This window comes from Neofelis nebulosa, chromosome X, assembly GCF_028018385.1.
Source record: "Neofelis nebulosa isolate mNeoNeb1 chromosome X, mNeoNeb1.pri, whole genome shotgun sequence".
NCBI lineage: Eukaryota > Metazoa > Chordata > Mammalia > Carnivora > Felidae > Neofelis > Neofelis nebulosa.
The window spans coordinates 35,476,059-35,500,863 of record NC_080800.1 but is presented as its reverse complement, the minus strand read 5'-3'; the positions used below and the strand labels follow the sequence as shown (position 1 = coordinate 35,500,863).

Here is a 24,805-nt window from a genome sequence, read left to right as displayed (position 1 = left end):
CTTTTGTATCGGTGTATTACATTGTTTTAAGTGTTTTTAATTTTGAGAGAGGGAGAGTGTGTGTGTGTGTGTGTGTGTGTGTGGGGAAATGGACAGAGAGAGAGAGAAAGAGAGAAATAGAGAGAGAAAGAGAGACAGAGGATCCGAAGCAGGCTCCACACTGACACCAGCAAGCTCGATGCGGGGGTTTGAACCCACGAACTGCGAGATCATGACCTGAGCCGAAGTCCGATGCTTAACCGACTGAGCCACCCAAGTGCCCGCCCCTACATTTTTTTTCTTTTTCTTTTCTTTCTTTCTTTTTTTTTTTTTTTACAGATTTACTCAAATCTTTTTTTTTAAATTTTTTTTAATGTTCATTTATTTTTGAGACAGAGAGAGACAGAGCATGAACGGGGGAGGGGCAGAGAGAGAGGGAGACACAGAATCGGAAGCAGGCTCCAGGCTCTGAGCCATCAGCCCAGAGCCCGACGTGGGGCTCGAACTCACGGACCGCGAGATCGTGACCTGAGCTTAAAGTCGGATGCTTAACCGACTGAGCCACCCAGGCGCCCCTGGATTTACTCAAATCTTTTGAGGACAAGTGTGAAATACACACGAATGCACGCACACACATGCGCGTGTGCGCACACACACAGATTCTCTTTTCCCATCTAAGCTCACGGAAAGGAGTGGGACACAGTAATTTGACTATGTGATGGTTTACCTACTCCTTTTGAGAAGGAGAAGTCTTAGCGACACTACCAAGTCTCTGTCCCTGGGACAGGAAGCACCCTGAGTCATTTAGGTCACCCTTCAAATGTTTTATCCTTTCAGTTGTTGAAAAATACCATGCACATAGAAAACAAGTTCTTTTATCTTTCAACAGCACTTTGGGGCATACCTATAGGAGATTCGCTCCTCTAGAACTTAGTCATCTTGTTTTTGCTTTTCACACTTTTGGTGGCTTCTTATAGGGTATGAATGTGTGTTTCGTCTCATTTTGACTCTGTCTCCAAGAATGGTTCCTCTCTGTAAGTTAAAATGGTAATGAATTCTTACAAAGATCTGACTTTCAACTGCAAAACTGCTTCGTCCGAATGCAGGACTGACTCATGTATTAGTTATCTATTGCTGCATAACAAACCACCCCACAATTTCGTGGCTTAACACAACAAACAGTTGTTATCTCAGACTTTCCGTGGGTCAGGAATGCAGGAGCAGCTTAGCCGAATGCTTGTGGCTCCGGGACTCTCACGAGGTTGCAGTCCAGATGGTGGCGGGGGCTGCAGTCATCTGAGGGTTCTGCCGGGGCTGAAGACCTTCTCCCGAGGTGGCTCATTCCCACGGCTGTTGGCAGGAGACCTCGGCACTTTGACACACGGCTCGGTCCACAGGGCTGCTCGAATGTGCCCAGGATGTGGCAGCTGGCTTCCCCCAGATAGCAACCAGGAAGCCACAATGCCTTGTATATCCTACTCAGGGATGTCACATACAGTCACTTCTGTCGCATTCTATCCATCAGAAGTGAGTCACTGAGTACCGCCCACAACTATAGGAAGGAAAAATCGGGCTCCACCCTTTGAAGGGAGGAGTATCCAGGAATTTGTGGACATATTTAAAAACCACCACAGGTGGTAAATAAGTTAATTGAATCCAATCGAGCGTTGAGGCAACATGGGCGGTAACCATGTACTTCCCTCTCCTCCAATCAAATGACAGAGTGTTAGAACAGAAGCAGCGTGGGATTTACCTTGAACTTGGAACCTGAGGTTGAGAAAATAATTCCACCTGAAGGGTACGTATGGCCTTGGAGGCTTCGGTTGTCATAGTAACTATAAACAGGATTAACCTGGCTCTGTTGGGGTCTGTCTGGGGTGTAAGCAAATTCTCCCTGGAGCTTTGTAGGGCCCGTATCCTGCATCCCGGCCTCCGATTTCTAGCTGGCCACAAATATTATCTATATAGCATGAGGAACCGTCGACCAACGTCAAAGATTCCCAAGAAGGCAGAATCAGGACTCTCATACAAATGTAAAATGAAGTCGTGTCCAAGATCTTATGTAACTCATTAGTTAAATGAAGGAATGGGTGAGATATTCCAACCCATTTAAAGGCAAATTTCAAGAACAGAAACATGTATAGATAGGGAATATTGGAATACGTTTGCAAATGGCTGCAAACCCGGCTTTTGGGGTGGGGGTGGGGGTGGTCCCTTTCCTGGGTGGGAAGTTTCTGTGCTTATTTGTAGGCGAGAAGGCAAGTATTCACAGTGTTATTAAGTCTCCTCACCTTCTTCAGTTGTAAAATAGCCTAGTCGGAGACAAAGGGTCATATCCCAGTAGGTTTCGACAACCCCACCCACCTCCCTAGGCTCCATTCCAGTGAAAGAATAGCCAGTAATCTCTTGCTTCCTCCAAACCCTTAAATTTGTCTTTACATCGAGTAACCTCAACAGCCTTGAGAGGCCCAAACAGAGTCCCCAGAGGGAGTTCTCTTAACCTTGGGAAGGTTGAGAATGAACAGGGGATAGATTAAATCAACCAAACGTACTGTAGTAATATTTGGGTGTTAAGTTCAGGAACAATCCGCGTGTGCCATTTACCTCGTAATGTTTATGTAAACTTGGGAGTTAGTAAAGAATTCGCCTTATGATTCCAACTTGAAATTGTACAATAGACTTTAGGCCAGCAGTTTTCAGGTAAAGGGAATTCAGATTTGACTCGGAAAGCAGAGTCAAAGCCACACAGGCGCCCCATTATGTGTCAGTTTTAAAACACAACCCCAAGATTCTCTGACTCACCTCCCATTGAGAGATAAGAGGGAAGGGCCAACGACGTCCCCACCCCTGGAAGCTGGGTTGCTTGGCCAATAGACTGTGGCAGGACTTAACACCGCTAGCTTCCACGGTCAGGCCTTAAGTAACTGGCAGCTTCCATTTCCCCCTCTCTCTTGGGTGCTCGCTCTTGGCAACCAGCCACCATGCTGCGAGGAGGCCCAAGTGATCTTTGGAGAGGCCCACATAGAGAAGAATCAGCGCTAGGACCAACTGGCCAACCGTGGGCGTGAGCCATCTTGAAAACGGATTCCCGCGTTCTAGTTGAGCTGTCCCAGCTGACACGGAGTGGCGCAGAGGTGAGCTGTCTCAAGAGTCTTGAGCAAAAGAAGTGATTATTATTGTTTGCACCACTAAGCTTTGAGGCGGCCTCGCATAGTCATAGATAACCCAAACACGATATATAACTCACACATAGTAAAGTGTACAAATCCTAAGTGCGCAGCCCGATGAATTTTTACATTTGTATATGACCGTGTAGCCGTCAGTCAGGTTGGATATAGACTATTTGCACCTCCCCAGAAGGTTCCCGAGTCATACAGCTTCTTGAAATACTACCCAGGCACCTGAACTATTAGCCTACAGCTCTGGGCAGCTCAGCATTTATTTATTTATTTTCTCAGAGACGTTTCCAAACTTCACTGGATTCGAAACATTCTCTCCAGCATCCATCGATGAAATAAAAACAGGCTGTGATGTGCGGGCCAGAAAGGAGCCAGGCAGAATGCAGTCTGTAACCTCTGGGAAGTAGGTCGGCAGGAAAATGAGCTGATCTGCTCTGAAACTCCCCATCAGCAGAGTCACCTCGTAAAATGCAGGCACATAGGGTGTTGTCTTAATACCTGTGGTCAGGCCTGCGAGGCCTGATTTGGTCCTTATGGGTCCTAACTGCCCAAAGCAACCGAGGCCGAAAAGGCTTTGGGGAATCTTTAAGCTGGGCCGGGGAGGAGGGGGGGGGGGGGGAGACTCCCCCTCCAAAATCTGCCTCGCCAACTGCTTTACTTCAAACTGTGGGCTGATTTCCATTAATCACACTTGGCCCTAATTACCCTGGAGCAGCCTTTCTTCCTCCGGCCAGGGCAGGAATTTTAAGGGGCTCCCGATAATGCGCGTCCCTGAGACCAAACAATAGCGGAGGCTCCAGGAAGAGACTGGGTGAGGAAGCACCCGTGCCCGCTCCCTTCTTTCCTGGAGATCCAGGTTCCCGGCCGGCTTGTGATCTCCCCAGGTAGGAAACCGAGTTCCTCCACTAAATAGATTTTCCTTTTGTTGTCACATTAATTTGCAACTCATTAATAGTGACAGAAGTGAGGTACTGCACCGATGCCATTTGCATATTCATGAGTGACTTATTATTAAACAAATAAGATTTTCCTATCTTCGCGAGCACCCAAAGTAAGGCTGAACAGTACATTACACCGGCCCCGATGCTTTATTCTCTCTTTAATATGTTAATAGATGCAGTTGATTTCTTTAAGTAAATACGCATCTATAAAACAACACGTACTTTATAAAAAAGAAATCATTTAAATAATAATCCATTAGCAAAGTTGGCAACAATTTAAGAGGAACAACCCATTAATACCAACGCGTGAGAATCAATTTGCGAATTTTAACTCGGTTGGGTGGTGGGCTGCGGACGATCGGGGAGGAGGACCTGTGAAAGTGTGCGCGCTTAAAAAAAAAATATTTTAATGAGTTTCCGGAGACAGGCACTCGAATCTTGAGCGTCTTTCGGGTGCCGGCTCCCAGTAAGGCGAAAACTGCCCGCGTCCCGATCCGGATCAGCGTTTTTCTGGCGTCCGCAGAGCAGTGGAATTGTGAGCTGAAAGCAGGCCCGAGCGCCACGTCGACCCGGCGGCTTTCCCGGTGCCCAGCGGCCCCCGATTAGCGCCGGGTTCAGCGGGTGGGGGCGGGGCAGGGCCTGGTCTCCCGGCGAGACTCCCCCACCGGGCTGGGACTGGTGGCCTCCCCTCCTATCCCCCGACACCCCCCCCCCCTCCTCGGGCATGGCTTTCGTCACAGCCGGCTCTTTCCTGCCGGGGTCAGGGCGGGCTCCCCCCGCGGCGGCGCGGAGCGCGGGGCCAACCGCGCACCCTTATCTCGGCCGAGTCAGACACTCGCCGCGCGGAATCTGTTGACATTTACTATTGTTCGCAGGAGTCCGGAGCACGGGGCGGGGGCGGGATGGAGGCGAGGAGAGGGAGGGCGGCGAGTGTGGGGCCTGCAGTCGGCCCGAATGTGTGTTTGTGTGAGCTCGCGAAGGAAGGGGGTGGGGTGCGCGCCGTCTCCTCGGAAAAGAAAAGTGGCCCGCGGGCCCGGAAGCTTCCAAGCCGGCTGACCGGGCTACGCCGGGAATCGTGGCCGTGGTGGGCGCGCAGGAAGGAAGATGGGGCAGCCGGCGGTGGGGTCCGCGGATGGAGGGGGTCGGTTCCAGCCGCACGGCCCCCGGTGACCCGCAGGACACAAGTGCATTTGTGCCGAGCCGTGGCGGGGATTAAAGTGCCATACGGCCCGAGCGAGGGGGGCGAGGCGGGTGGAAAACAACTCCCCGCGCGCACAAAGCGCGCATTGTTCCAGCCACCTCCATTATGCCGCGCTGCAGCCAAGAGCCCGTTTCGCAACTGCCCGCCCGGCGCGCGCGCGCGGGCGCGCGCTCACACACACACACACGAGACAGACATACAGACACACACACATACACACACACGAGATATACACACGACAGACAGACAGACACACACACACCATACACACGAATTTGCCCGGGCCGAGGCTGGGGGTGGGTGCGCTCCGCTGGGACTGGGAGAAGCCGCTGGGGCCGGGGTGGGAGGGGGGGAGTGCTCGTCTATTCAGGGCTAGGCTTTTTAATGTCTTCTCTCCCTAATCTCTCCAACACTTTTCCTTTTCTCCGTCTCCTCGGGCCTGCCCCGAGCGCACCCCAGAGCGTCGAGCTCCACAGGAGAAGCGGCGACGGCGGGGGTGGGGATTGGGGAGGGGCGCTCTCAGCCGCTGTCACCCGCGGATCGCAGCCCCAGGCGCGCAGCGCTTGCCGGCTCTGCTGAGGACACGTGCTCGGGAGGAACGGGGGAAGCATCCCGCCTTCCAAGGAGAAGCTCCCGGAGCGCCCCCATCCCGGGGCTCTCCAGGACTTCCCCGGGCCCGGAGCGGGAGCTGCGGAATCCCGCGCTGCACTGCCGGGCCTGCCGGCTGGTGCTTGCCAACTAGGACAGCTCGGCCGTCCCTACCCTCGCCACGCCGGTGCCCGGGCCCTGTCCTCTGTCCTTTCTGGCTTTCACGGCGCCGATAGGCACCCCGAGAGGAATTTAAGGCTTGCCAACCTCTTAGGACCCTACCCCGTTCTCCGCCGGGAGCGGAGCGGGGATGGGGGGGTGGGTAGGGAGAGACTAAGGCACCCCCTCCGCCTCCCGCCGCGCCCTCCCTGGTGGGCAGGTGGGGAGCGTAGGAGCCGGAGCGCGGCGAGCCAGCGCGGTCTGGTTTCCTTTACGTTTACAAGCTATAAATAAACTTCCCCTTGGGCGGATGCGCGTTGCGTCCAAGGGCGGCTTCCCGCCGAATCGGGCGGGTGGTTTACGATCCCGGCCGGGAGCTGGTGCTAGCGCGGCCTGAGCTCAGGGTGGGGCGCTGGCTCTGGGAGAGCTCAGAGGTCGGCCAGGAGTGGCCGAGTGACCCTCCATTTCCCGCGGGGCTGGGGCGCCTCTGCGGTGAGGCCCGAGGGTGGGGCTGGGTGATTTATGAGCCGTCACCCCACCCCGCCCCTCCCGTTTCACTTGTTTTCCTCGCCTTCTTCCCAAAGCCTCGCCTCCAACCTTGCCCAGGGACGATTTGGCCATTTCAGGCTGCTGGAGCGCCAGCACGGGCCCCAGCGGGGCGCGTGTCCGCAGGACGTGGGTGAGGCCCTCGGTGCTTTCACCCCCCGCGCCCCCGCTCGGGCTCGGGAGCCGGCGGGCTGAGCGCGACGAGGCTGGGCGGCCTTGGCCGGAGAGGCGGGGAGGAAGGGCCGGCCGCGCGACTCCGGAAACCGCGGGCCTGCGGGGTGGATCACTGACCCTCAAGGTCACCGGGCCTGGGGAAACCACCGGCCCCACGCCGCAGCAGAGGCCGCCGCCCCAGTCGGAACCCTATGGGGGGGGGGGGGGACGGCGGTGCGCAGCTCCGCACGGAAACCCAGAGGACAGAAGACGTGGCGCGGAGGCCGCCACGAGTCCCAAAACCGCTCTCCCTCAAAGGGACGCCGTTTCACTGGGCCTTGGCGCGCACACGGAGTCCCCAGCACATGTGTGTGGGGCGGCTAGTGTACGCGTATGGGCCTATGGGGACTGCTGAAGGAGTGGGGTGACTCTGGCAGCTGCTACGCTCGCTTCCGTTGAGACTTGGGAGGCTGCGGAGGAGAGAGGCGGCCAGCCGAGTGGGCGAGGGCCCGGCTTGGGAATGAGGAGGGGGCGTCTTCCCTCCGAGAGGCTCCGTAGCGATCGCCCGCAGCGTCTCTTTCTCTCCCGTGTCTGCGTCTCGAGGGCAGCAGCCCCACAGCACCCCAGGCTCGCTCTTCTGCCCGGTGTTTGCTTAACCCTCAACCCCTCCGCGGCAGCTGCGGGTAGACGGATTCCTGGCGGCGCGAACGCCGGGGCTGGACCCCAACCTCGGGCCGTCGGGAGCGCCCCCTCCCCCGCCCCCCCCCCCCCCAATCTCCAGGTCGACGGTCCCAATGGGCCGTCGTCTCCACCACCTACATGGGCTTGGGGGCCTTCAGGGATTGACAGGAGGGGACCCTTGGCAAGGTCTCCATTGTTCCCCGGGAGCTGGGAAGCTGACTCACGCTCTGAGCACAGAGCGATGCCGAGTGTTTTCTCGGCAGCCTTTACCCGAGTGCTTTATTTAGACAGGCTTTATTTACAGTACACATGTTTTCGGCTCGTTATTCTGGAAGCAGGAATGGAAACTGGGCAGAGCAGGAGTTCTCCCCGTGAGCCTCACGTTTGGAAGGGGCTGAGGCTCAGCGCAGTCGAAGGATCCCTTTCTGGCTGGCTAGGTTCCCTGGTGAGATGCTTGGGAGGAAAACAGCAAACGGATGAGAGTAGAGGGCGCAGGGCGGCACACAGGGAGTCACCTACGCCCCCCCCCCCCCCAGTGCTGCTCTCCAAAACGCACAGCACGCCAGAGAGGTGAGACATCCACAGGCCCATTTCACAGACTTCGGGGAGGGTGAGGGCCAGCGGGTCATACAGACAGCACAAGCTTAGTGAGAAAAGCAAGTGTCTTTAACTTCATTTCCTGGGCTTCTTCCTTACTTACTGCTTTGGGCCTCCCAGGTAACCCAGACCTGGTGTCCCTGGATTCTGTGAAGGGCCTTGTCCAGGCTCCTGCGTGCAAGGTACAGGCCCGCCAGGCCGCTGGAAGGCCCGTGGTTGCCAGCCCACAGTCAAGCCTGCTTTTTGGCAGTTGTTCAGTAAATGGGGTGGTCCGGTTAGGGACTGCAGGAAATTGTCTGAGCTAGATTAAATATTTTACGAAACCTTCGGGGGGCCCACGGTTGACTTGAAGCTGGCAATGTTAAACCAAACAAAAGTGAATGAGTTCTCTCTCCTGACTTTTTAGGTACAGTTCAGAGAAAACTGGGGGTAGCGCCCCTAGGAGGAAGCAAGTTTAATGGCGTTTCCTCTCATTTTTCTCCACATCGGGATGTTGTAGTCTTCCTGCGGCTTTGCAGAACTCAGTAGCCTCCCTGGGGTTGCGGTGGAAGAAAGGCCTCTCTTGGGGTCTCTCTTTGGGGCGCCGCCGCTGACCTGATACCCGTGGCCTCTGAATTCTCAGTCCTGGCCGGTTTGCTTGCTTCTGACTCCTGCTTGGAGCGAAGCACAGCCTGACGGGAGGTGGTGGGGCCCCAGGACCTGCGCCGGACACAGTGTGGACACTGCGGCAATTTCTCCCCACCTTCCCCTAGGGCAACCCCTGGGGAGGGAAAGGCCTCCCCTTCAGGAGTCAAGGCCCAACAGCCTTTGCCTGGGTTTCTCTCCCTCTCTTCTGTCTCAGGCTGCAAATCCTGAACTGCTTTTGGGGTCTGTCTGCCGTGTTGTGTTTCCCTTCCTGAATCTCACATCCCTTGGTCCCTGCCCCCCACTGGCTTGGGCCGCGGGGCTTTGGGGGGGGGACTGCTCCCCTGCATGGATACCCACCCCATCTCCATACCCAGGCTGCAGTGTAGGAGCTCTGTGGCCAGAAGTGCGCCACGGCCATGCTGGAGGAGATGGCTTGACCTTTGCAGGAAGGGAAGAGAAGGCCGATTCACAGCTTGCCGCACACGCTGCAGGGAGACCCAGGGCTGCACTGGGAGCCGTAGGCAAGCGCCGCCACAGCCCCAACAGCTCTGACAGGAGCCTGTAAGAGGAAACCAGCTCCGGGAGGCAGAGCTTCTGTGCTGCGGGGTGTGTGTGCCCGGGCGAGGTGCTCAGGCCTGCTTGGGCGAGTGGAGCTGTTTGGGGATGAGGGCTGTGGCTGCTGCCAGTGGAGCAGAGTCAGGGTTGTGGGGGGGGGGGAGGCTCACAGAAGCTGGGGGCCAAGGTTGGGATTGCCGTGGAGCATGGGGCCTCTGGAGAAGACAATGGCTAAAGGAAGCTGCTCTGGAGGCCCAGCCACCTGGAGACTGGCTCATCAGACGAGAAGGGGGGAAGGCTCCAAGCAGCCTGGGAAAGGTACAATTGCCAAAGAGTGGAGAGCCTGGAGCCCGGTTGGGTCCGTAAACTTTAGTATTTGGGGTGGCGTCTTTGATGCCACACGTTCCCAGGGGAAAAGAATCCCTTATAATTTATAAGTCCCCAAAGACCCCAGGCACAATGATCTCAGAGCCAGCATGCCCGTCCAGGCGCACCCCAGGGGTGTGTGTGTCTTGGGAAGGGGTCCACGCTGGACCTTTCCTAGGCTCTGAGGGAGGGGTGGGCAATGATGGGGGTGTTTCCCACCATAGGCTGAGGCTGCTGCCTTTGGGGGTGAGGTGGGAAGGTGCCTCCTTTCGCTCCGCTGCTGGAAACCATTGTTTGAGTCTGCACCCAGCGCTTCTCCAGCCCGGCTAATTCTCCACGTGTCCAATTTTCGTGTCTGAAAAAAAGCAGCAGCACAGAAACAAAACCATATGACAGGACTGGGCTGCAAACCTTGAAGAATCGAGAGGGTGGGGGAGGTGGCGGCTGGAAAGGGGAGGGGAAATTGTGTGTGCGGGGCGGGGTGGGGGGGAGGCGGGGAGGCGACGGCGCACAACTCTTAAGTTTCGACGATTTCCTACCCGATCTCACCTCCCGGCGTTCTCATCTGATGCAGTTCCAACTCGAACGATTCCGCAGCCCCAGCGCTCGCGGGAGTGTGGGATTACAGTTGGGAGGCGAGGCGCTCGGGGACAGGCGACGCGCAGAGCTGGGGGGTGCGGAAGCACAGGCCCGCGGCTGCCAGACGGCTCCGTTCCCCTCCTGGTCCAGAGCGCGGAGGTCGGTCACCGCACACGCTCTGCTAGCTGGGGGTTGGGGGGGGGGGTGAGGGGGACAGGGCTTCTCCCTCCTACCTCTCCGGCGCGCGTGGTGCCTCCTCCCCTTCCTGAGATCCATTTCCTTAAAAACTAGCCTAAGGGCCAAACCTTTAGCTACGGGTTCCGACTTTCCCCACCCCCTGTGCCCTCTCAGCATTTTCCAAACCTGCGAGGGCGCTTTAGGCCCGGCCTCTCTCCCTCCCCCCGCTTCCGCCTGTGCACGAGCCCGTGGCGGTCACTTCTGCGACTCTTGGGAGGCCGACGGCCCGGAGCTTTGTTCTCCCAGGGCTCCCCCCTCTCCCCTAAGTCATCCTTTCCTCCACACTTTATCTGCCCGCCTACCCCCCCCCCCCCCCCAGGTCCGAGGACATAAACAACCCTAGTTCATAATCTCATTAGCATAGGCCTGGGTCCGGGTGACGGCGAGGCTCCCCGCGCGCCCCAGCGCAGCGCTCCATTTCGCCGCGAGCCGGAGTTTCCACCGGGCGTGCGCCCTGGGCGGGGGGCGGGGATGGTGCGGGGGCCGGTGTTGGCTCTGGGGCAGGATTGGGGCCAGCCGGGAAGAGGAGGCCGCCCGGGGCAGCCGGAGCCGCGGGAGGAAGGCCCCTCCCAGCGCCCAGTTGCCGTGGTCCCCGGAGCAGATGGCAACTTTGTCTCCTGGTGTGCGCGCAGCGACTTTCAACACATTCAAAAGGCTGCGCTCAGCCTGTCGGGGAAGCCTCGCTGACATTCAGAACCGATTAAAGACCCGAGACGGTGCCAGGCGCAGTGGAGAGTTATGAATTAATCATGGGGGTTACCGATATCTGAGGCTCCCCAGGGCAGCCCCTCTATTATTAAGCAGCCCCCACTGCCCACTCTTAACCCCCCCGCCACAAAGGGGTAGGCTCGGCGTCTTTTGCACTGCCCAATTAACAACCACCGGGTAATGTGAAAAGTGTTTGCCCTGCCACCCTCGGTGCAGGCTCAGGTCGCGCCGCTGGGCCTGCCAGACGCGCGTCGGGCAGAAAGCTCAGCCTCTGGGACAGGCCTCCAGTGAGCGCCGGGCTCCGGCCCGGGGGGTGGGGTGGGGTGAGGCGCGTTCTCAGGCTCCGTGCCCCAGGCTCGGCTCCCTTCACCTTCGCAGGGGAGGAGGGGAAGGCCCGGGCTTGTGGGCGACGCCGGCCCCCACCCCCCACCGCGAGCTACGTGTCCTGGGTCCCCCAGCGCGGTGGCAGATTTGCGGTTTCGCGTGGAGGCTCTGGTGACGTTCCAGGCATGCAAAAACGAGGTTCGTGTGTGCTGTGAAAAGCCGCACAGTCCCTGGGCCTTCTAGCAGGCTCGCTGGCTGGAATCCTCGTGCTCCAGGCAGCCCAGAGCCACCCTAAGCGTCCGGCACCCCTGGGAGCCCAAGCATACATTTGCCACCGAACCCCCTGTCTGCATATTGTTAAATCACGTACACCCTTCTAATCTTCCCTATTTATTTCCCGGGCCTGCCTGGCCACAGATTTCTGCAAGACAGAGCAGTCTTCGGGTTCCTCCTGCTTCCAGAGGGGCCATAAAAAACAGATGGTCTCATTAGGAACAATTTATGCATATATATTTCGAAGAGTTCAGCAGAGCCGAGGTAGGTTTGCAGCCCCTGCGTCAGGCAGGAGCAAAATATCACCACTTGCAAATGTTTCCAGTTTGCAAAATAATGGCCTATCCAAAGTAGCTAAGCAACGAATTACTCAAACACTAGAAGGTTAGATGCCAATATTATCACATTCCTCGTGTTCCTTAAACCATCCTCCTCCGCGGTCATTGGATTTTGGAGGGAGGTTCGCGGGCCTCGCACCCCTACGCCCGCGGCTTCCTTTCAACGACTATTTCCAATCTCCAAGTCAAATCACTTATTAATTATAGAGGCAACTCGAGCAAACCCAATTACCCGTAGGCAGCCCTTCCCAGATGGGAAGTCTGTCTCGCGGCTCCCACGGTGGCCCAATTTCTGGGGAGCCTTTTTTTTTTTTTTTTCCTCGCCCGATTTCTTTTTGCCAGTGGACTGCCAGCGGCCCTGAATGTTTCCTCTCCCTGATTCCTCTTCCTGGAGGCAACTCCATTTTCTTACCCAGTTCCCTTTCCTTCCCCTTAGGAGACATCCCCGCCCCTTAGCAGGCGCTGCCTTCAGGCTAAATTTACCGCCGCGCCAGGTTTAAGCCTTAGGCGTTGCAGACAGAGCCCTATTCATTTGCAAAGGCGGAAGGCTGAGTGTTTCGCTCCCTTGGCTGCCCCTCGACTCCTCTGTCCTCCCTTCAGGCCTAGCCGGTGGCTTGGGCTCACCTCGACTCGGGAGCTGCGCCCTTGGACTCCGCAGGGGTCCACTCTTGATCGGAAGAAGGCCACCTCACGTTTAGTGCCGCCACAGTTCTGGCCATATGGTAATAATCATGCTAACCAGCAGGATTTTGTACCAAGTCATTTCCACACACATCTATCTTCTTTAAACCTCACAGCCCCGCATTTATATGGGCACGATGTCTCCCATTTTGCAGATAAGGAAAGTGAGGTTAAGAAATTTGCCCCAAATCACAGTTGGGTGGAAATGAAGCTCTTAATCCAAAACCTGAGTTTTCACTCACAGCTTCAAAGACACCTTCTGTAATAGTAAAAAACCACGGCAGGAAGGAGGGGGGCGGTTTGTTTGTGGCAGTGGACGTCTGGTAGCGCAAAGGCCTCGGAGGGTTTCAGACAAGTGGTCTAGGCATCCACTTGGCATTTGGAAAGCACACCGGCTGGACGCAGGAGAGACCTGGAAAACGGAGGCGTGTTTGGGATATGGGGCGCTGGGGTGGCTGCACTGGCTGGGGACAGGATTGCGGGGCAAAGCGGGGCTGCAGGGGTCTTGCAGAGCTTGGAGAAGGCTCCTGTCGCCCCTTCGGGACCGCAACAGCCGCTTCCGAGGCTGTGGCGCTCGTGGGACGTGTTGCGGGGCGTGGAGGGCTCGCCCGGGCGACCTGGGGGGCGCGCAGCGCGACAGCAACCCGGGGAGGTCCCCAGAGGCGGCTGGCCTCGGCGGGGCTTCCCGGGCGCGCTCGCTAAGATGGAGCCAGCAGTTCCGCGGAGGAGGGGAGGGGAGGAGAGAGGAGAGGAGGGGGGAGAAGGATGCGCGGGCGAGCTGGTAACCGTCTGCAGCGAGGAGTGTAATTGCCCCTGTGACCGCGGGCGGCGAGGGCGGGGCGCGCGCCCTGCCTCCTCCCTCCCACTCCGCCGCGGCGCGGAGCTGGCTTTTGGCTGGGAAGGCACGGAGCACCTCGAGGGCCTGGCCGGCTCTGCGCAGGGCGAGGCCGTTCCTAGCCCTCGCCTCCAGGACAGCCGGCCTCGGTGCTCCCGCCTGGGGCCTCGCCCCAGCGCGAAGGCTGCTTTCTTTGGTCCCCAGGCCCTTCCCGGCACCAGCCTCCCTCCGCCTTGTGGTGCGCCTTGGCCGGGGCCTGGGGCTGTCAGCTGCGCCCTGGTGACGTCGTTCTCTGGAGAGCGGCGGCCAGCCCTCCACCCCACCCCCCGCTTCGGGTCGCCCTGGGCCACCCCAGCCGGACGAGGCCGAGCTGGGCTGCGCGGCACTCGGCCGCCGGTCCCCGGGTCGGAAGGGAGACGGGACCTCGGGCAGTCCCTGCGCCCCCCGGATCTCCCCGCACCGTCGGCGGGCGCGCTTTGCCCTTTAGTGGGTTCCTGGCCCCACGCCGAGCAGAGGGGCCGCGTCGGAGGTGGGAAGGGGGCCCGGGCCGGCCAGGGATTCCGGAGTTTGTAACCCGTGTAGTTTCTGGCTTTCACGGCTCGTTTGAAATCCTCCCACAGGAAGATGTCTGCCAAGGAGGCCTGCGCCGCTCGGAGCCCCGCGCGGCCACCCGGGTGTGCGAGTGTGAGTGTGTGTGAGCGCGCGCGCGCGCTCGAGACCCGGGAGTGAAGGGAAGGAGCCGGCCCCGGCACTTTCTCGGCCGCAGAGTTTCGAGCGCGGCCTGTAACGCGGGGCCTGGCACCCAGGGCTCGCCCGCGCCCCAGCTTCGGCCTCGTGGGTGCCCCGGCGGCCTTCTCTCGCCTTCCTCCCTGCCCCCGCGGCAGGAACTGTTAACCCAGGCAGGTGACTGCGCCCCGGCGCCCGTCGTGCCTTGGTCTTTATACCTCGTGAGTTCAACACTAATGAGTTATGGGTTGGCCCACGAAAACATAATGTGTAAATTAGGAATTTAATGATGTGTAAGATTAAAAGCTGCGCAGGGTTGCATTTATTTAAGGCTGCCATCTTGTGTTCGCAGAGAAATTACTCGAACGACATTGACCCCCCTTGCCCGCAGGACTGGAGATGGCACGGGCGCGGTGGGTGGGTTCTGGGGGCTCCAGGCGGTGCCCCCGCGGCTCTGGCACGGTGGAAGGGAGGCCTCAGCGCAGCGTGGTCTGGGGAGGCCTAGACCGAGGGCTGGCTTTGGGTGGGCCCTTTCCCAGGAAGACTGAAGAGGGGTTGAGGAAACCACGCGCCCCCGCCCCCCTCCGCCACCCCTTTCCCGGGTCTGGAATTGGCAGCGTCCACGGGGTTTGCCAATTTCTGGATAACTTCCAGCTCCTTCCCATCCTGGTGCTTTCCGGCGTTTGTCGGGGTTGCCTCCGGATTTCAAAAGCACCTATGGACATGTCTGGGGGAACCCTGGCTGCTTCAGGAGATAGGTTTTATGTCAATGAAGGGCAGACCCAACACTCGAAGCTTGGACAAATGAAGAAAAATGGATTAAAAAAAAAATAGGCAAACCCTGTGGACCCTGCCAATTCCAGACCGGGGAAAGGGGTGGCGGAGGGGGGGCGGGGGCGCGTGAACCATCCCCTGCTTTTATGCTGTGACACTGGGGCGGCCTGGTCTGTGACAGCGTGCCTGGGCACAGGCCAGCAGCCACGTCCGTCCTGCCGTTCCCCGCTTAGGTCTGCAGAACTAGGGAGATTCGTTTGGTTCTGCTGCCGTGGTGACTGGCAGGTGGGATGCCTCTCGTGAGCACCTTCCCCCCACCAGGAACGGGAATGAGTAAAAGCAGCTGGAGAAAGAACTTTTATTTAAGGAATGAAGGCCTACCTTGGTCAATTCTAGAGTCCCAGGGCCCCTTGGGACATAGGCCTCCGGTGTGTGTTTTCTAGACCTTGAAAGAGTTAATGGGAGAAATGTTCATGGTTTGTCTGTTTGCTCAGGCCCCACACTTATCTGACCAATCGCTGGGAGGGTATAACTTTAGAAGTTTCGTTCTCTATCCCACTTGGCTCAGAGTTCCAGAAAACCCTTGTTTAAGTAATCACGATAATCCGTTCAGATTCCTTAAGGCCTGAAGCCATTTGGTGTTCCCACTTGGGTCCTGTAAGAAAAGACGAGGAGAGAAAAAGGCAGCGTAAAATAAAGAGCATTGTAACAAAGCCCCTCTAAAAAACTTTCCTCCCTGACGTGGCTGTGGTGTCCAGGTAAACTTCCTAAGTGCGTCTCCGAGCGTCTGAGAAATGGTCCTGTTGGGCCTGGATGTTGGCAGGGAAGGGAAAGATCAAAGGGGGGCCGGGTGCAGGGGCCATATTTTCCCTTTTGGTGAGAACGTGAAGGGGATACTTGACCTCCTTGGGGAGCGGGGGGGGAAACATACCTCATCGCGGGGAGCCAGTCAGGGTGGCAGGCCTTTGAGGCACTACCGATAGGACACCTGGCTGTTGGTATCAGAAAGAAGGTGTGTGGGGGCACCTGGCTGGCTCAGTCGGTAGAGAATGGGACTCTCCATCTCGGGGTCGTGAGTTCGAGCCCCCTGTCGGGCTCAGAGCTTGCTAAAAAGAAAAAAAGAAGAAAGGTGCTGTGTGGTTTCTTGCAGCCCCTTCAGCCAACTTTTTCCATTGCTGTCTCGAATGTGATGTCTTAAAGGGGTCCCTCAGCCCTGGACCTGCCCTCTGAAGCCCAAGTCAGCCCGTCATGGAAAAGCGCCCTGCCACCCCCTCCCTCTTTAGCCACACTGTCGCTGATCTGGGCCCGAGGGCCTCAGACATCCGGGCCCTTTATGCAACCCAGCCTCCGTCATTCCCCAGAGGATTCTTTCCCCCTAAAGAAATTCTTCGCTGAGCTATCACAGTAGGCTGGCCAGACCTGTCCCCATTTCTGGTGACATTCTCCAGGGTTTTGCTTAGTCGTTTATACACCATTCCCAGAGAAGCTGCAGGCGGAAGTGAAAGAATGCTTGGTTGACTTTTTGTAAGTCTTTTCTAGTCTGTTCTGCGGCTGATCTAGCCCTACACGCTTAGGCAGGCCTCTTTCCCTCTCCGCGCCCGGGTGTGGGGAGAGATGATTTCAAAGGGCCTTTTCAGTTCAGTCTTTCTGACAATTTCTTTGACAAGGCTGGAAGTAGCTAGGGTTCTAATCCTCAGGTCTGGATACAAGGAAAAGGCAGTTTTTTGTTTGATTGGGAGGTTTTGGTGTTTCTGGCTTCTTTGCCTGTCCAACGTCTGGTCCCCCTTCTAGATCCAGAACCCACACTGTGTTTGGAGAAACCATTCCTCTCTGACTCTCAGTCCAGGTGCTTGGTGGGAGGGGTCTGACTCCATCTCCTGGCGGCAGCAGTGGGATGCACGGAGCATTTGAACCTGTCCCCTCATCCCACTCTGGCCACACTGATTGGTTCAGAGGTTGGTCTGTGACCCGAGTGTGTCCCAGAGAGACCGTTGCAGAACTTGCTGTTTCTCGCGGAGAAGAGAATCACGCTTTGTCAGAACCTTCATTGTTTGAGCCCCTGGATCCCACTGAACCTGAAGCCAGCCCTGCCCCAGGATATTTCAGTTATGTGTGCCAATAAATCCCTTTCCTTTGCTGAAATCACTTTGACCTGGGTTTTCTGTCCTTTGATTTCCCTGCCTCCCTAGGGAACGGAGAGGTCACTACCCCCAGGCAGGTTCCCAGAAGTTAGATCTAGGTGGTATAGAGCCAGAATGGGAACCCTGATGTCTCCTGCCACACTGCTTGGCCCAACGAGCTTTGTCATCATTTTTGTTTCCTTTCTGTGGCCTCTTTGCATGTTTCCAAGGACCCGTCCGGCAAGTCAACCTAGAACGCTGGGGCATCTCCATCCTGGTTGGTGCCAGGGGAGAATGTTGGCCTTCATTTCTGGCAGAGACTGTTCAGGATTTCACCCCTCCTAAGCTGACCTCCCAAGATCAACTTCCTTTCGTTTGGTTTTCCGTTTTGTTTTCTTGCCCTCGTTCCAAGGACATTTTCTTGACTCCCATCCATTCCTTTAATCTGATCTTCTATATTCCACTTTCAAGACACTTCCCAGGCCTGAGTCTGGAGACCAAGTGCCTTGTAAGTGCTTCCCCTTGCCCACCAGACCTCGGCACTTTGTCTCCCTTCTTTCGAGCAGCTTCTAGGGCCTCGAGTCTTTCGGGAAGCCTTATCAATATCTGAGAAAGAGGTGGCCATCTTCCCTGGCTCTGGCCCAGATAAAGTAGTGTGGCCCCTCACCCCCGCCTACCCCAGCGCGGCCAGCCCTGTCACAGCGTAAAATACCGAGAGCCCTGGACCAGGAGATAAGAGACCCGGTATCAGGCAAATATTCCAGTTAGTCTCACTCACACTCGTTCCGACTCCCTTCTGCTTTCTCACGCTCTACCACAGAGGTGAGATAGTGAAATTCTCAAATTGCTAGGTTACTTTAGAGAGGCTGGTGGCCATGTGACTCAGTTGTGGCCAACGAGAGGTAAGCAGAAATCTCCGGGAAGGGTTTCCCTTCCTAAACAGATAAACATTTTCTGGAAGAGAGAACACCTTTAATCCTTGTCTTTTTTTTTTTTTTCCCCCTGCCTGGAATACAGATACTGTGCCTGGAGGTGCAGCAGCCATCTTGGGACCATGAGGATGAACCCCACAAACAGTGGACAGCGGAGTAGGAGGATAGAGGGGTCTGTGATAACCTAAGTAGATGCATGGGCCCTGGATTCTGTATGTTTCTCTGGATTTTTCCTACAAGAGAAAAAGAAACTCTTTACTCAAGCCACTGTTAGTACGATTTCTTCCTTTCTTCTTCTTCTTCTTCTTCTTCTTCTTCTTTCTTTAAAGTAGGCTCCATGCCCAATGTGGGGCTTGAACTCATGACCCTGGGATTAAGAGTTGCATGTTCTACACCCCGGCTGTGTTCCTAGCTCTGCCCTAACTCATTGTGTGGTCCTGAGCAAGTGACTTCACTTCTCTGGCCCTCAGGTTCCTCATTTGTAGAGTGAATATTTGTGAGTACCTGCTTTAGAAGATTCTGTAGAGCTGCCTTATTCTGATTTTATAAATGCAGCTTTGCATCTTTTTTCCGTTGTCCCTGCCTGCGTTTAGGCCTTATCATCTAAGGCTGCCGCCCAGGCTCCTGACCTCCAGGTCTCCTCTACCTTCTACATTTCACACACCTCCCTCTGATTAACTCCAAACATAGGAAGTCTGCTTTGTTACGCTTGAAAATTGCTAATGGTTCTTCTTACCCACAAAATAGAATCCTGAATCTTTTTTTCTTTATTCCCTACAAATGTCAAGGGGTGAACATACGGCTGTGATAAGCAAGATCCTACGTAATTGGCTCTAAAACGGAGAAGTGATCCGCTGAGTGGGAACGATTCTAGAAGAGACGTAAAACCCGGTGATGACTTAATCCATGACAAACCAAATAACCAAATAGCAGATATAGGAATGATTATTTAATAAATGCCGTGCGCACAATTTATTGGTACGGAGGCCTGACTTGGATTTGTATCTTACGCCAGGCCCTGTCTGTGCACCCTACCTCCCGCCAAATTCTGGATGCATTCGCGTTAACTATAAAAACAAAGCAAAAATATACCAACGGTAGCAAGCACAGAATCAGAAGAAAATAGGAGGGTATTTGTAACATACAGGTAAGAGGATAAGGTGGACTTAATAGAAAAAAGACAAGGACAAGATGCCATTTTTTTTAACGTTTATTTTGGAGAGAGATACAGAGACCGAGAATGAGCGGGGGAGGGGCAGAGAGAGAAGGAGACACAGAATCCTAAGCAGGCTCCAGGCTCTGAGCTGTCAGCACAGAGCCCGATGTGGGACTCGAACTCATGAGCAGTGAGATCATGACCTGAGCCAAAATCAGACGCTCAACCGACTGAGCCACCCAGGCGCCCCGGAAAATGCCATCTTTTGACGTAACAATAAAGTGTGGGTGTATTTTGGGAGTTCTGCATTCTTCCCCGGGGATCTGTGCTCCTGTCCCTCCATCAGTACCCCACTGTCTTGAAGATTGTAGCTGTCAGTAATCTTTCGTATCAGGTAGAGTGAGAATATTGAGTCTTTCGACCGTGACCTGACTCAGTTTACCGTTCCCGCTAACGGGTCTGATCTGTCTGATCTCACGCCTGCCCCTGAGACCAGCTCTTCCTGTGGGACTTACTTCCGTCCCTTCCTTTTCTGTGAAGCCTTTCTTGGTTCCCGCTGCTTCTTTTGAACCTTAAAGGTGAGGGTTCCTTCCCTCTTGAATGCCCTGCACTCTGTATCTGTGTCATTCACTTGGACTTTCACACGTAATCCCTTCTCTGTGCTCGCATTCCCGAGTAGCTCTCGCCTTCTTGGTGTGGTGGATTCCCGGTACCAGACGCCCAGGGTCCCGGATGCAGTGGGTCCTTGGCGAATGATTCGTTGTCGGAGAGAAAGACTAAACCAGACTTTAGTCTCCTACTTCAGGAAGGCATATGTGCGCGGTCGTAAGGGGGCAAAAGTACGCACGTGTCCTTTCGTTGCTGGTTTGCCAGGAGGTCTCTGACACCACGTTGGTGCAAAGCGAAGTCTTCCCGGATCGACAAGCTGATCCAGGCTCTCTCTGTGTGTTCCAGGTTGGTTTATTTATTTTGAGACCCCGAGAGAGGGTACGAGCCGGGGAGGAGCGGAGAGAGAATCGCAAGCCGGCCCCTCGCTGTCGGCGCGGGGCTTGAACCCCGGACCGTGAGATCGTGACCTGAGCTGAAATCAAGAGCGGGACGCTTCACCGACTGAGCCGCCCAGATGCCTCTCGGGGCTCTGGGCTTAAGCAGGACCTGGAGTGGTTGGATGCTTGTGGCTTCTCGGCTGCAGCCTAGGGGTTGGATTGAGGTCAGCTCCATGCATCTCTCATTCCAGAGTCCCACGCAAAGCTGCAGCAGCTACCTGGAGGCATGTTCTTCTCCTGGCGACGGCAGGGGTTCGGGAGGCCAGGCCCAAACGAGGAAGCGCGTTTGAAAACCTCCGACTGGATTCTGTTGACTTCCGTTCCATCCACCAAAGTGAGTCACTTGGCTGAACCCCGCATTAGTGGGGACCGGGAGGGGGTGCACCGAGGGGCTGGGGCGGGGGCGGGAGGAGGGGGTGTTTGCCGAGCAAGGACGCAGTGGGCCGCACCGCGTGATGAGCCGAGGCTGGGGGCCCGGCTCCAAAGGCCTGCAGCCAGAGGTGTGGCCATGGCCTTGCGGGGGTCTCAGAAGAAGATCTAGGAGGAAGCCAAACTAGATAGGGGCCCGCTGCTCTTGAAGGCAATCCCGTCTCGGGTACAGGGAAGGACGCGGGAGCGGCCGTGGGCGTTGCCAATCAACGTCCCCCTTCCGTGGTTTCTCTGTCATTCCACTGCTCATCCTTAGTGGGGAACAATCTCGATGGCCATTTTCTCGTTAGGAAATACTAGATCCTGGGAAAGCATAACCTTCGAAAAGACGGCAGTCAGGCTACTCTGTGGCGAGGCTTTTCTCTCAGGTGTCTAGTGTTTGAATCCTTCAGAAACCAGGAGAGGGGTGCCTGGGGGGCTCACTGGGTAGAGCCTTTGGCTCAGGTCATGATCTCATGGTTCGGGAGTTCGAGCCCCATGTCGGGCTCGCTGCTGTCCACACAGAGCCTGCTTCGGATCCTCTGTCCCCCTCTCTCTGCCCTTCCCCTGCTTGCTCTCTGTCTCTCAAAAATGAATAAATAAACGTTTTAAAAAAGCCAGGAGAGATTGGGGGCGGGAGGCGGGGGGGGGACGACAGGGAATCTTCTCTAGATGAGGGAGAATAGCTGAGGCTTTGCTGGAATGTTTCCAGGTTCTCCTCACTGCTCCTCCTGGGAACAGAGTCTGGGGGGAGCCAGTGTGTTCCAGAAGAGTCAGCACAGTCCGAGGGAGAGGTCGGCCCTCTGGCAGCAGCCAGCCGATGAGAACCAATTATACACATCTCTTCCCAACTCTGCAGCAGGTGATGTCAAGTCGAGAGCTTGAAATCTGACCACATTGGGAGTATTTACACCACAGGAATCGGCGAGCACTACAGATGGGCCTTCCCCACCCCGGGAGAGCCAGTTGTTAAATATTTACCAGCACATCGCTGCTGCTGAGGGACAGGTCTGTGCCATCAAAACCTTAGAAGTGCCTTTCTCGAGATTTCTTGGAAGTCTACTGTTCTCCTTGTAAAGGCAAAATGAGAGTTGGTGAGTGGGGCACGGTGGATATGGGAGAACCAAGGTGTTTGTGTGTGTGTGTGTGTGTGTGTGTGTGTGTGTGTAGGAATGAAGTTGTACTATCCCATGCTTGTTCAGGTCTTAATATAGAAAAGAAGCCTTCAAACACTTTGTTTTTAGATTCAGCAAGTCCTGTGTGAGGCTGGGGGCCACCACCTGGACAGAGGAGGGTCCGTAGTGAGCAGGCCAGAGGCAGGGAAGTGACTGAATCTGTAGGAGGCTGGCCCTATCTAGCGCTTTCTATTGACCACATGATTGTCATTCATCACCTGAAAAGGTTATAAATCTCCCCGGTGTTGAACAGCTCCAGAATGAATGAAATGGAATTAAATGTGCAGGCACGCACAAGCTCACGCCTGGCACGGAGCCCAACACGGGGCTTGAACTCACAACCCGGAGATCAAGACCTGAGCCGAGATCAGGAGTCGGACGCTTAACCGACTGAGCCACCCAGGTGCCCATCCTTCTGTATTTTCATTCAGCAGATCTCTTTCGAGCGCCCGACTTGTGCGGGGCACCGTGCCCCCATGACTCCCTAGGCCCCAGCGCGGGCAGCCTTTCCCAGTTGTGGCTTCTGGTCTCACCTACGTAATCTGCGACCTGAGGGCAGGATTTGGGTCGTCTACTCCCTGATCCCCTGCCCTACCCTCACAAAGCCCATCATTACTTCCTGCGGGAGCTGCCACCCCCCCCCCATCCTTTGGCATGGTGTTGGCAATCTCTTAAGGAGAAAAGAATAATTTTGTCTCCTGTCACGTAGCAAAATCAAAGCTTTTGGCAAGCACGAAGCCTGGGAGGCCTTTACCGCCACACATATAATTAGAACTTTGGGCTAAACCCATCCCAGAGGAGCAAAACATTACATTTTAAGGCACATGCTTTTGGATTTATTTATTTAAAAAAAAAAAAATTTTTTTTTTTTTTTTCCGAAAAAGCCGTTCGTTCCCTTCCTTTCCTCAGATGACATCACGCCTGAACACAGCACACGGCTCTCCATCACTTTAAAGGGGGAGCGCTTTGCATGCCATCTTTCCCTTCAAACCCTTACGAACCAGAGCTTCACTGGGAGCCCCGGGATGGGCATTTTCCTTCAGGTACAAGGATCATTACAAGGCAAGCATTCTTAAACCGGGTCTGCTCCCAACACAGCATTTCCACATATGGATATTAATTTATGTGATCACTTGAATACAAACGCTCAGCTGTCTCCATAAGTTATAGAAGCAATCATCCCAGGGAGCATCGGAGACACCGAGAGTCAATTCCTGTGTAATAATTTCATATTCGAGCCAGGGATGCCAAATCACGGCCCCTTTGGATAAAATGTGAGCCTGTGGAAACACTCCCCTCCCCCTTTTTATTATTGTGCATTTTATTTCTCCATAAAATACGTTTATGCCCTGGAAAAACAAACCAACCCAGGGGGCCAGGCTGACAGCGTGATGCAGGGGGTGCTCTGCCGGGAAGCTTCTGACTCAGCCACTAGCAAGCACGGCGATAAGGGAGTGTGTCCGTGAGCTGCTGAGAAAGCCCTCCTGGGGCCAAACCTTGAGGGGGCAGGCAGCCAAAGATCGCCAAGCCTTGGAACAGAAAATCACCGAGCCTTGGAATGGAAGAAGGTCATCTGGCCCCGCTTCCCATCTTGGTGGGAAGCCTCTTTTTCCTTTTTTTTTTTTTTTTTTATACAGCTTTATTGAGATATAATTCACATACCATATAATCCACCCACTTAACGTGTACATTTCAGTGAGTTTTAGTGCATTCCCACAGAAATGCAACCGTCACCACTTTTTATCATCCCCAAAAGAAACCCCATCCTCATTAGGAGTCGCTCCCCATTTCCCTGCAACACTCATCTACTTTCTGTTTCTGTAGGTTTGCCTGTCGTGCAGATTTCATATAAACGAAACCACGCAGCATGCGTCTTTCGTGACTGGCTTCCTCCACTTAGCGTGATGTTTCTGTTTTTCATTGCTCTTGGGTATATACCTAGGAGCAGAATTGTGGGGTCCTACGATGACTCTGTGTTTAGCTTTATTGAGAAACAGCCAGACAAGTTGCCGCAGTGGTTGCCCCATTTTGTAGCCTCACCAGCGGTGTATGTGACTTCCGTTCCCCCCACTTTTTTTGATTTTATAAATTGTGGTCAAATACATGTAACATAAAACTTACCATTTCTTTAAAAAATGTTCATTTTTGAGAGAGAGAGACACAGAGCGCGAGTGGGAGAGGACAGAGAGAGAGAGGGAGACCCAGAATCCGAAGCAGGCTCCAGGCTCCGAGCTGTCAGCACAGAGCCCGACGCTGGGCTTGAACTCATCAACTGCCAGATCATGACCGCAGCCGAGACCGGACGCTTAACCGACTGAGCCACCCAGGCACCTATAAAATTTACCATTAAAAAAAATTTTTTTTTTTATGTTTGTTTTAGAGACAGACAGAGAGACAGAGCACGAGCGGGGGAGGGGCAGAGAGAGAGGGAGACACAGGATCTGAACCAGGCTCCAGGCTCCGAGCCGGCAGCACAGAGCCCGACGTGGGGCTCGAACCCACGAACCGTGAGATCGTGACCTGAGCCGAAGTCGGACACTCAACCGACGGAGCCACCCAGGCGCCCCTCCCCCTGATAGTCTTTATTCTACTTTCTATCTCTCTGAATTTACCTGTTCCAGGGTTCCAATTCCTTTTATAGTTTTCCTGACAGATGTTTCTCTGGGTTCCGCTTGAATACCTCCAGCGACAGAGGGCTCGCTCCTTTGCCAGGCGTCCCGTTCGGCTATCAGAAACATCTGTTGAGAAGACTTTTATAGCTTCCGCCCCGGTCAACTCCCATCAGACCCGTCCACAAACCTCAGTGTTGCCCTCTGGATTTAAGGCATGTCGGACAAGTTGACTTCCCCATCTGCAAGAGAAGCTGTAATGGAAAACCCCCCTCCTTTTTCAAACAAAACCTGAAGCCTCCTAGGATCTAG

At 55.4% G+C, this 24,805-nt stretch overlaps 1 long non-coding RNA gene across 1 annotated transcript; it reads left to right on the top strand.

Moving 5' to 3' along the window:
* The first annotated feature begins 1,647 nt into the window (after positions 1 to 1,647).
* LOC131502463 (uncharacterized) lies at positions 1,648 to 24,001 on the top strand. Its single transcript, XR_009257056.1, has 6 exons — positions 1,648 to 1,777; positions 2,956 to 3,113; positions 20,493 to 20,635; positions 21,422 to 21,803; positions 22,138 to 22,287; positions 22,769 to 24,001. It is a non-coding gene; the product is annotated as an uncharacterized LOC131502463 (long non-coding RNA).
* The last annotated feature ends 804 nt before the right edge of the window (positions 24,002 to 24,805 follow it).